Raw genomic sequence first — 12,500 nt, forward strand, 5'->3', positions numbered from 1 at the left:
CATGCCTTCAGCAGAGTGATGCAACTGAAAATGATGAAGCGCGGCGAAGTAATTGAAAATAAAAAGTGGAACTAAGACAAAGAGGAAAAAGTTTGCCGATCCCACTGGGCCCTTCGCATTCTCTGCAGTGAATACATTTTTTTTGATTCCATTGTACAGTAAAATAACGGTAAATCCGGAAATGACAAACATAAACGCTGTATCGAACTGAAAAGTCATCTTACTTGGGCAAAGATGGTAAATTAACGAAAAAAACCCTTCGAAAAACAACGCCCAAGCAAAAGCGTACCCAATGGAAAACGAAATCTTCCCTTTCAAGTCATCAAGGGAAAGATTTCTGCAAAGGTAAAGCAAGTTTGCTTCCATGCAACACACGCAAGCAGCCAAAATGATTCCATGGAAAATGTAGACCAAGTTACTCATCATTAAGTTGTAGGGAATGTCATGCCAAGGGCTTACTCTGTAACAGAAGTCATTGTAGTAACAGTTGTCTCTATCGCCTTCATCAATCATAACATGCCAGTTTGCAAAGACAAACTGAGAAGCGCCGACCATTAAGACAAACCCCACAATACCTGTGGTGTAGGAAAGGTTTTAGGACCGCGAGTGAACCAGTGGTCATACACAACCTCGCGACAAAGAGACATGTGATCGCAAAAACCTTTCCAACAAAGCCCAAAGGTACAAGTACAGCAACTACCCCCACAGCACCGACAACAGCAATTAACTCTTTGTGAATAAAAAAGTTCTTTGAAGCATACAAACGCGAAGACTGACACTACCACACCCGACAAAATAGTCGATATAACTACAACAAAAATGGGATTATAAGAGTAATCAAATGATCTTGTTAAACTTAAATTTCCAGTCTTTCTTGCATCATACTTCGTTGTACCTGTACCGTTCTTCAGCGCAATGCCAATGAACCAGCTGGATTTGGAATCGGTCAGTGGAGGAACAGAGACCTTGGACAGCGTGATCCGTCCCTTCTTTGCAAAGGAAAGCCGAATTGACTCTCGTTTGTAGTCTACAAGTTGTATGTTTTCGTCAACGTCCTTGCAGACTTGCGACACTTTCAAATACGCTGGTACATCCGAGTCTGAAGTGACTGTGATATCGAGCTGTGTCTCTGAGATTCTTTCAGGTGGGATGAACTGGAAAACAGATCTACGATTCATTTGGTTTATCTCAAATTGTTCTGGATGATTTAAATTGATTTCTCCTGAAAGACTTTCTATCTGTACTGTGAACTCAAGGCTCGGATATCCTGAAAATGCCAGCTTTTTATCTTGGATTTCGTTTCTAGAACGGGGAGGACACAAGGTCAGGGAACTCCAATCGGACTGAGACTTGGAGACATCCAGATGCCCTTGCAATTTTGTCTCCTCCTCACCAGCCAGTCCATAAACAGACAGGTGTAGAAATCCTGTAGACACAATAACCACAGGTAAATAATGCTGCGTTCATGCCAAACATATTTAAAAGTTGTTTGATTAAAGACGGTTATCTGTTTTTTTTCTTTTTGTTTTCAGCAGTTAGAGAGCAATGGTTTTGGGCATTTAATTTAGCACAATGAAAACTGTAACCACTGCTTTCTTTTTTTCTTTATTGTACTGAGTTTTCTGTCAATAACTTTCATTTTACCAAATACAATAATTTGTATTTTGCTCATATTTACTTGCTTGTTTTACCTTCTATTTACAGTAGAAAAAATGCTTTCGAAGCGGTTCAGGCGTTGTCCAGTTTTAAACCAGTCCATTGCAGTTACAGAAAAAAATAACGGTAAAACGCTTTTCCGTTGAACGGCTTAAAGCGTTGACAAAGCGTCGGAAACGCGTTGGCAAAGCGTTCGAAAAGTGTTGGAAAAGCGTTGGACACCCGTTGGGTCCCCGTTGAAATTGTTGGAAAAAGCGTTGGAAATGTTGGAAAACCAGTCGGAGGTGTTGAAAAAAGCCGTTGAAAAATTATTTGCCGAGCCGTTGAAAAAAATACTTTTTTCGGAAAACCCGTTGGGAAATTTAAAGTTCACGCAAGCCGTTCTAGGTGTTGATAGTTAACAATCATTCATACGTTCGTCATTGGAAAACATTAAACAAGTAACAAATTGTTTGTCTTTACAATTGTAGATACAATTTAATCATAACATGACATGTAATTTTTGCCATCGATCCTTTCGCTGCGACGAAACACCAACGTTTATTTGCTACTTCACAGAGACGAATTAGCGGATTTCTTTGCTCTTTCCATCCCAAATTGTGAAAATAATTATTATGTTAACTGAAACGAAGACATCAATATCTTCTGTTCGCTCTAAGTCAAATTCGCAGTAACCGAAGCGCGAACCGTATAATTATTCAGAAATTTGCACGCGCTTCAAGTCTGCGGAACAAAAGCTCAAAAGGTAGACTCAAAAAGCGTCGTTTACCTCATAAACTGCTGCATAGAAATCTTCCTGATCATCACTACACCACATTTTTGTATGTATTTGTTTTGAAAGTTTAAATAGTTATAATTTTGACGCCGATTGTAGCAACATACAGGGGCACCCAACGAGAATATAGTTCAAAACCGCTTAAACGTATTTTTGTATTTATACGGTTGATATTGGCGTATTTTTATCCCCTAAAATTTTTTCATCTGTTCGGATTTCCTAGCTGAAAGTCTAGTGATCCGAAAATTACAGGGATCAAAACTTGCCTTTTCGAAAATTTCAGCCAGAATAAAATCTGAAATGATGCATTCTCCTCAGGAATTGGAAGCGTCGGGAAATCAGTTGGTTCGATACCGCGTTGAAAGCCGTTGGAAAGCACGAGGCGTTGGAAAAATTGACAACTCGTTGTGAATTTTTTGACGACGTAAAATTTTGTTGAAGAAAGCGTTGGTCGGAGCGTTGAAAGTGTTGGAAAAGCCGTTGATGACCCGTTGGCAACCCGTTGGTAAAGCGTTGGAAAAGCGTTGGCAAAGCGTTGGAAAAGAGGTAATTAGAGTCCGTTTTCCCGTGAGAGGTCACAATCTTTGTGACTGAATGTGTTCAGTTTAATACACAAATCCGCAGTATCAGGCTTTGACAAATATTGTTGCAATCTTTGTGACAAATGCTGGTGAACAATGAGTAGCTTTGTCTCCAAGTGCTCTTATAGAGCGGTTTTCAAATGAGTGTCGTAAAACCAAAACCAAAGTAATTACTTTGGCCAATCAAAAAGGACGGGACACAATCAAGTAAACCAATCAAAACTCGAAGTAATTACACGTAGCCGACACAAAGCGCGGGAAAATGTGCACATGCGAGCCACAATTGGTTTTGGTTTCACTTCTGATTGGTTGAAAAAGTGGCGCGAGAACTTTGAACCAATCACTGAGTGAAGTAATTATAAACCAAAGCAATTCGCTAATTACTTTCGACACTCATGTAACTACAGAAATCAGATATCATCTTCAACAGATTTAGGTCATGTCATGAATATTGGAACCAGTCTATCTATGTTAACTGGACAATCATATTTGATGTTAACAGAAATCCTTGAAATGGTTACAACATTTAATACTAATTATAACTTGCATTATTATTCCACTATTACGTCATTTTACTATATTTGGTCAAGAGAACGCGCAAAATATGAGACGGTATTACACTGTAGTGTCCCGGTTTGACCGGCTTAAAACAAAGCAAATACGGACGGAACGGCAGTTTTTCGATGAAAAAAAAAATTGTTTTCAACGAGATACAAAGCGTGAGGATTTAGCTTGTCATCGCTTGTCACTCGTCATTCCGTTTATACAATCAAATAAAGGACATTTGGCTGGCTTTCTGTCCTGTATACATCGTTCGCAAGGGCCCTGAAGGACAGATGATGCATTTTTTAGAAACACTCTTACAAGATAAAATTAAATCAAAATAACACCTTTTTGTAGTGGAATAATAAATCTCTTATTCGATGGTTTAACATTTAATACTCGCGGACATTTTGCTCATTGCTCGTATTTTTCCTCGCCCCTGCTGGGCTCGGAAAAATACTACGCAACTCGCAAAATACCCGCACGAATTATATGTTAAACCATCGAATAAGATGTATATACTGAACAGTAGGAGCTATACAGGCAGAATACAAAGCCCTTCTACATTAGAAGGTTTTGGTTATTGTACATCCTCAGTTGGATACATGCTTTACAGACTTTGCAAGTACAAAGTTGTACTTCATTCCCTCTACCAAATGGATGAAGCACTCTTGGTGTATATTGTGCTGTAGTGAATGATCCTCAAGGAAATTGTGTTTTGCTGCGCGTAGAAAACTGAAATGAGTTAATCACTTATTTTCAAGTTGTTTTTAGAAATCCAATGGTTTGTATGAAAGGTGTACACATTTCAAAATTGTCTCAGTGCTCTCATATCTCCAGGTGTGTTGAGTGGCTCGTAATACATAATGATCTCCTGACACTCATTTGAAAAGGGACCTATGACAATTAAAAGTTTAAAAGAAATTATAATTGGAAGTAGCTATAGATTAGTGTTCCCTTGATCCCAACAATATAATAAAGAGTTCCCAATGTTCCCTGACAATAATGTGACAATATCCCCTGTTCCGGATCCCTAAGAATAAATGCTCCTGTTCCCGAGTTCCTTATAAATCCCCCGGAAGGGGCTCATTAGGTAAGTTTTTAATTTTTTCAATACAATCTCTCATTCTGAGTACGTGAAACGGACTTTTTTTTCTTACCTTTCAATTGCTTGTTTCGTCAATTTAGCTCAGTGTCACACGGAAGAAATGGTTTGGCTTTTTCTCCTTAACGACACAGGATCCGATCAAGTTTTGGTAAGATGCAAGCTTGGCAAAAAATGTCGCCTTCACTTAGCACCCATTTTATTTTTCCGTTTCTTTAATTGACACAATGACATTTCACTTTGAGTACAAGCAACGCTTCTTCTTTCCTTTCGATTGATGGTTTCGTTTAGCAGTTTCATACGCAAGAAATGGTCTGGCTTGTTCACCTAATGGCTTCATGTTTTGGAAAGACGCAAGCTTGGCAGCAAATGTTGCCTTCGCTTTCTGGGCCCCCACTGTATTTTCCCTGTACTCTCTTTTCTCCCCCTCTGAGTAAAAGCAATTTTTCTAGGCCTACTCTGGGACCTTAAGTCACAAACACAACACACCTTAAAGTTAGCCTAAAACAGTTGAGAATGAGTCAATAAAGTAGTGGCACATCAAGGGAGGCATCTTCATGTATACTAATTGACTCTTGGTTGATTTCCAAAAAAAGAATAATGGGTGGGGCAGGGATTTGCCTCTCGATAGCCATTTGAATGGAGTTGATGAGCCTGGCGAACTCCTGCCATAACACATAGGAGAGGCCAGAACACACAAGAGGACATGCAGCAGAGACACATGTAAGTGTTTGCAGAAATCATGTAAGTCCTGATTAAATATCTTCGACAAACCTCAAGTTCTTTTTTAGCTTTGCCTTGCAATAAAAACGTACCTCTAATGGAGATACCACAAGCAAGATTCTAGTCCCTACACATTTTATTTTTGGCAAGATATTATGCCATTTGCCTTTTGCAAAAACAAGTATTAAACATGAAAGCCCATAAAATAGTTCATTCTTAAGCTATTAATTCCTCACCTTTGTGAGTAGCAGTGATATGTCTCAAAATATTTTTGCAACTTTCAATAACAAATATAACGGATGAAAAAACCAAACATATTTAAGCTCAGTAACAAGAATTGAAATTATTTACTTTAGTAAGCTTAAGTTTAACTAAGGAAAGGTTGAGAAGTCTTAATTATCACTTTACTCACATTAGGCCTAGATTAGCAGGTAATATTACCATAACTAGTGTTTCTTTCGAGGATTACATTACGCCATCAGTTTCTAATTTAACCCTGAACGAGACTCGCTGCAATGTCGTTCATCGTTGAGTGAGTTCCCTTCGAGTCGACAAGGCTACGGGCCGAGATGGTATTTCTACTAGGCTCTTAAAAAAAGCTTGTCCTGAAATTGTGCCTTCTCTTACCCATATAATTAACCTATCCATAAGGTGTGGGTGTTTTCCAGACGAGTGGAAAATTTCCAAAGTATTACCTTTATATAAGGAGGATATTAAGTCTGATCCTAATAACTATAGGCCAATATCTATTCTACCAGTTGTCAGTAAAATAATCGAAAAGGTTATTTTTAAACAACTTTATGAGTACCTAATTGAAAATAATTTGCTGACACTTTCTCAGCATGGTTTTAGACTGATGCATTCTACCTTGACTGCCTTGCTTGAAGCTACTAACAACTGGTACTTAAATATTGATGATGACCTAATTAACAATGTACTCTTTCTGGATCTTAAGAAAGCCTTTGATACGGTTGACCACAGTTTATTGTTAAAAAAACAGCAACTGTATGGCCTCGACCCACGTGCAGTTCAGTGATTTAAATCATACCTGTCAAATCGCTTTCAGAGTACTTTTGTGAATGGAACTTTATCAGACTATCTTCTCGTTAGTTGTGGGGTCCCACAAGGGTCTGTACTTTGGACCAATTTTATTTCTCATTTATATAAATGACCTTCAAGAATGCGAGCTGTCATCATCTGCACTCATGTATGCTGATGACACCTCGTTTACCCTTTCCGCTTATGACCCCACAACTCTTGAAGACAAACACAAAAACAAAGACCTGGAAGAGGTTCAAAAGTGGTTGAAATCCAATAAACTCACATTAAATGTCAAAAAGACAAAATATAAGATAATTGGAAGCCACTACCGATTGAGGCATTTAAATGGTGACTTAAACGTGACTGTTAATGGTCAACAATTGACTCGGGCGACTAATTACAGATATCTGGGAATAGAGGTTGACGAGGCATTGGGGTGGCAATCCCATGTAGTTGCCGTTTGTAAAAAGGTATCTGCAGGTATAGGGGCCATAAAACGTATTCGTTCCCTGGTGCCTCGCCAAACCCTACTAAAAATGTATGATGCTTTCGTCGCTCTTTATTTTGATTATTTCTCCGAAGTCTGGGAATGTATGGGAAAGGGTTTATGTGACAGACTCCAGAGATTGCAGAATAGGGCTGGGAGAATTATAACGTTTAGTGATTATAATAGAAGATCTGGGGATATCCTCCAAGACTTGAGATGGGATACCCTCGAGCAGAGACGCTATAAACAGCTCGCAAGAAGTGTTTTAAATCTCTGAATAACCTTTACCCTGAGATTTAAAGAACGTGTTTAAACCAACCTCCGTGGTTCATTCTTACAACGTGCGAGGTGCCTCGAACAACGTTTTTGTACCAAGGCCCCGTACTGAAGCCGCTAAGCGGGCTTTTAGCTATAGGGGGGCAGTCATGTGGAATGGCCTAGAAAATGTGCTTAAAGACGAGGTAAAACTCTTTCAAGTCTGCCCTGTCTTTGTTTCTGAACAAGGGATTGACTTGAGGGAGTTGAGATAGAATTTAATTTATTTTATTCATATTATGTACATTTTAAGGTTGACTGATATTTGTGTGTAATTAATTATAGGTTAGATTTCCTTAAAGTATAGATATATTTTAGCATTTGTGTAGTTTCTCTAAAAGTTTTGTTATGTAAACGGCTCACTGGAAGAGCATTATTAATGAAGTGATACCGTAATAAAGCTTGATTGATTGATTGATTGATGCCCTTAATATTCGCTCTGATTGTTGAAAGAAGAAATGAATTGTGTGTTTTACTTACTACATGCAGTATTCAACTTGTCATTGGGGCATAATCCTTTATTGCAAATCTTAGCAAAATCCTTTTGTTCTGCAATCTACCATAATGCTTAAAAGCAAGCAGTAGTAAAGGATTTGACCGTTGTGTGTTTAGTGTTTGCACTTGTCGCTTATTGGATTTCTCCAGTCGGATTTTTCTGAGTTTGCGATATAGGATAATTGAGAACATACACTGTAAGTTTCTTTTTTACATGCCGTTGTTTTAGTGTATGGACATATTTTCATTCATGCCAATTATGATATTGACGAAATTATATGCGGATGAAAGCTCGTTTCTTAGAACTGAATTTTGCAATACATGACATGAATGGGGAGGAGAGAAGTGGAAAGTGTCTATTCTTGGGTAGAAAAAAACTCATAGTCGTGAATGAATCCCAATTTTGTGTCAAGCGCACAAATTTAAGAACACCCAGGTTCTAACGCAGCTCGCCGCTTGAATTGGAAATGAACGTCCATCCAATCACAAAACTGTTATGAAAGTTCCATTCCCGCCTTGAATGAGGAAAGTAAACGCAATCGTGGACAAGAAAATCATATACGTAAGTCGGTTCGATCGATCACTCTTAGCTATTTCTAAGAGCAATTTCGTACTTCATGATAACGACAGTTTTTCTAGACCTTGTTGGCCTCCGAATGATCGTGTGAGAGGCGTGCTGTGGGGTTTTGCAGTGCAATTCAATGATGTTTCACTCGGAGTAAAAGCAAATTTTCATCTTACCTTTTGATTTATTGTTCCTTTTGGCTTTCACCCGCAGGAAATGTTTTGGTTCGTTCCCTTTCACCACGCAGGAATGGCTCAGGTTTTGGTAAGGCGCCAGCTTGGCAGAAAATGTCGCCTTCATTTTTTGAGCGCCTGTTGTATTTTCCATTATCCCGAATGTGCAGTCTGCAAATGTCCTTGCCTGGACTGCAAAAGGCGATTCTAAGACGAAGCAAGTTGCTAAAACTGAAAGCAAAATTACTGCAAAGCAGGGAATCATCACTATTCTTGTTCAGTATGCGACAGATGGCAGCAAACCGTAAATACACAAAGGATTTGTCGTTCCCTTATTTCTCGGAAAAGTGATTAATATAATATGCTTGAAAACAATGCAAATTTATGTAAAATTGACTAGTACGCTTTCTCTTAAGGGACAGATGTCAGCAAATCGCGGTATCAAGTTACGCATGTCATTCGATCTTCCTTTTCTGCTCGGAAAAGAGGTCTCTTCTGTTCAGACAGGGTTTCTATACGGTTGGACGTTTTTTTTGCACCCCTACACAGAAAGATGAATCGAAGACATTTTACAGAAACCAAAACACATTAATGTTTTTTTGTCTTAAAATGTTAAGACTGAGTTAGTGTGGAATAAACATTTTGTTTACCTTGACTGAATTGCCTCTGAGGTCTGTGTTGCGCAATGGCAAATCCGTCCTTTATTTTCATGAGAAAACTCGGACTGGCTTTTACCTCGAAAGATTTTCCAAATCAATTATTTGCAATTCACATGGAAGAAACATCTTTTTTAATCAATCAGTCGATTGTCTTGTGATCCCGGACCAATATAGGATGGTCCTGAAGGGGTAAAATAAGAATTGTGATTTGCCTGTTTTTGCACTGGGAAAATAAGATTTGGGTCACTGGGACTTGGGTCACTGGGACTTGTCTCTGAAAGGAAATGGGATTGATGTTTTGTTGACATAATCAGTGGGATCGGGACAATGGGAAGTGGGATTTTGAACAAAATAGTAGCTGCGAAATGGGATTGGTACTCCCCCACCCTTTCAGGACCCTCATATAGCTACAAGAAATAGCTCAGCTGACTCAAACACGATGTTAGGCCTCTGGTTATAAGTCGCACAATCGTTGAATGAATTAAATTTCGACAAATTTAATTCGTTGATCATGTTAGTCTACATTAAGTCCTTTTGATTTTATTCCTCGCCGTTGTTCTCAATATTTCTGGTAAGTGGCATCACCAAAATTGTTGCGTTTTAAGTTGGCTTTATGGGTAAATATTCAATATTGCCTCTTTTAGAACGGATTTTTGTAATTATCTCGTTAACATTTTCACCAGTCCAAAAATGCTTTCATTACGTTGTAGTTCGATGTTACGGTAAGGTCTGGGAATTTAAAGTGATTTTTGGGAGTGTTTGTGAAGGAAAGAAACGGGGGAAAAAATTGGGAAATTAAGTAAAGTAAGAAATATTGAAGATTTAATGATATTTTAAAATAGGAATTTAAAGTTAACAATTAGTAGATATATTAATAGTAATCTTTATTCAATCGATAAAAGACACATCGACAGTTACAACATTTAAGAATTTAAAGGAAAAAGTTATAAATTAGATAAAATCTTATTGCTGAATTAAAATTAAAAGAAAAAGCCCATTTAGAAAGCTATTAAATATTACACGTTATAATTTAAATAGAATGAAATATATTGCTAAATTATAACTAAAACATAACCTGTTTAAAAAGCAGTTCTTAAAGGAAGTTGGGGGTGTCTTTCTTCGAAGCCTATACGAGAAGAGTCCTGTCGGTATATAAGATTGTAAATAACGGGTGGTGTTCGTCCTTGCTAATTTTATGATAAAGCTTTCTATTAGATTTTTCTAAAAGATCATAAACACTTAGTTTGTCGGAGATGTAACCTCTTTTGTGGCATCTCTTCAGAAAGCATTCGATGATATTAAGGTCAGCCTTGCTAGAACCATAAATCGAAAGACAATAGGTCAATTTAGAGAGCACGATTGCTTTAAATAAAAGATCAAGGTCGCCCTGCCTATAGCTCTCCTTCCTTAAACCCTCATCACAAACAAGCGTTTGTTAACCTTGCATAATTTGGTCTTAACATAGCCGAAACATTTACAGTTACATTGGAATGTTACACCAAGGAGAGTTACGCAATCGCATTGCTAATATTAAGCATTTGCGGATATATTGAGTTGTTAGACTTCTTCCTCATTACTAACCCTTTACATTTAGCCATATTACATTTGATGCTATTGTTGTTGGTCCAATCTAATAAAATGTGTGAGTGCCATCTCAGAGTTGTTCAAACTTTCGTTCACGGTAACTAGAATGGTGGGGTCATTCGCGTACTTAACCATTGATACATCGTCCAGGTTACTGTTAATGTCCAGATCGTCCAAAAACAAGTTGAAAAGATAGACACAAAAATAGTAAAAAGCAGACAATACTAAAGAAATCGAAGTTACTTTTCTATGTAACGTTTTTGTTGCTGAATGTATATAAGTTTCAAAAGAACAATGTTAGTTTTAAATGCATTTCCAGTCATGTCAATGCCCCCCTCCCTAATTGACGCCAACGCGTCCAAAGTTAGCTTCCCCTCCCTCCCTCTCAATTGCAAACTTGCTGCCACCTAATCATTTGTTTTTTCTAAAAGCCCTTACTTTCAGTGGGTAAATTGAGACCGTAACATCCATCTGTGGTTACGACACAAGAATGAGACAAAGATATAGGAGAAGGAAGTCGTTCGATAAATGTCAACGGTTCAATCGACGAACTCAAATTGTGATTTGTTTGTTCTCTTAAGCTCCCCCCATCATTTGTAAATTCAATTCGCACATTTGTGTTTAAAGTTATTGTGACTTACCTCATTACTGTAAACTATAATGACAAGGGCTACCCTATATAACTTCGTGTTAGCTTCTTGATGCCACCCTCTTTAAATATGTTTATTATCTTATCTTAAATCTTAAGTTAATAACGGCAAGAGCAAAGCTATCAACTGCACAAAAACAGAGCCAGGCATATTTCATAGCTCTAAGAGCCGAAAACTAAAGGGTCAAGGATTAAGAATGAATGAGCAATTATTAACAGTCTCGCTTCGATTTACCCTTCTGCTAACAAGAGTATATTGAAAGATGTATTTAATATTCAGTCAGTGATACAAGCATACTCGAAAAAGCCTAGGACTTTCCGATTTCGGACCCCCTTCACCACTGAGCTTCAAGAGACTGGTAGGAGATAGGCCATTAATGTAACCTACGCCATGTGACAAACATCCTGCATCAGGTAAAAAGACCGTTGAAATTTTAGTTCTACTACTTTGGCTTACCCGTAGAGGACGTCACTATTCGGTATGACCGAGTTCTCTCCCTCTCCGGACAAAAAAATGTTAAAGGTGAAAGATGTGCTTTTTTCTCCAGCGAGACAGTCATACTCGGACCGGCCAACACTCAGTAACACTAGCGAGGAGAAATTCAACCTTTTGAGTAGTATGGGGGGGGGGGGGGGGGGTGGGAATCTCTTTATATAACTGTTGTTTTGTAGTACCTTGACGAGAGATTCCACTCAAAAATACTAAATTTCCGGCGGTCTTTAAATGGAATTATTATTTTTTTCATATGGCACGTTTCACCTCCAAATACAGAATATAGGAAAGCATTGATTTTTTCAAATCATCTTTTTCGAAAATTTTATGGGTATTTCAGTATCTTTTATCTCTCTAAGAAGAACATTTTTCAAATAAAAAGAAAACCATGCTTGGCTGGATGCAAAAACGAATACAAATTATGAAACCACTGATTAAATACCCAAATTGTGTAGCACGTCGACAAATTTAGAGTTTTCTTTTATTGGTCCAGTGACCACGGGCCATTGGTCATTGGGTCATTGGTTTACAAAAGTTGGAAACTGACCAAAATAATGCCAAATTCTCTCAAATTAGTTAACTATTACATCCTTAGCAACGCACCCCAAAAAATACGTCAGTAGGCCCTTAACAAGCCAGAAAAGTATCGCCTATAC

The 12,500-nt window shown here is 38.0% G+C and overlaps 1 pseudogene; it reads right to left on the reverse strand.

Annotated features, from left to right (window-relative positions):
* LOC138029076 (uncharacterized) overlaps positions 1-9,001 on the reverse strand; it is an 11,858-nt pseudogene extending 2,857 nt beyond the window's left edge.
* Between the last annotated feature and the right edge of the window lie 3,499 nt (positions 9,002-12,500).

Source organism: Montipora capricornis, chromosome 13 (genome assembly GCF_036669925.1).
Source record: "Montipora capricornis isolate CH-2021 chromosome 13, ASM3666992v2, whole genome shotgun sequence".
Taxonomy (NCBI): Eukaryota; Metazoa; Cnidaria; class Anthozoa; order Scleractinia; family Acroporidae; genus Montipora; species Montipora capricornis.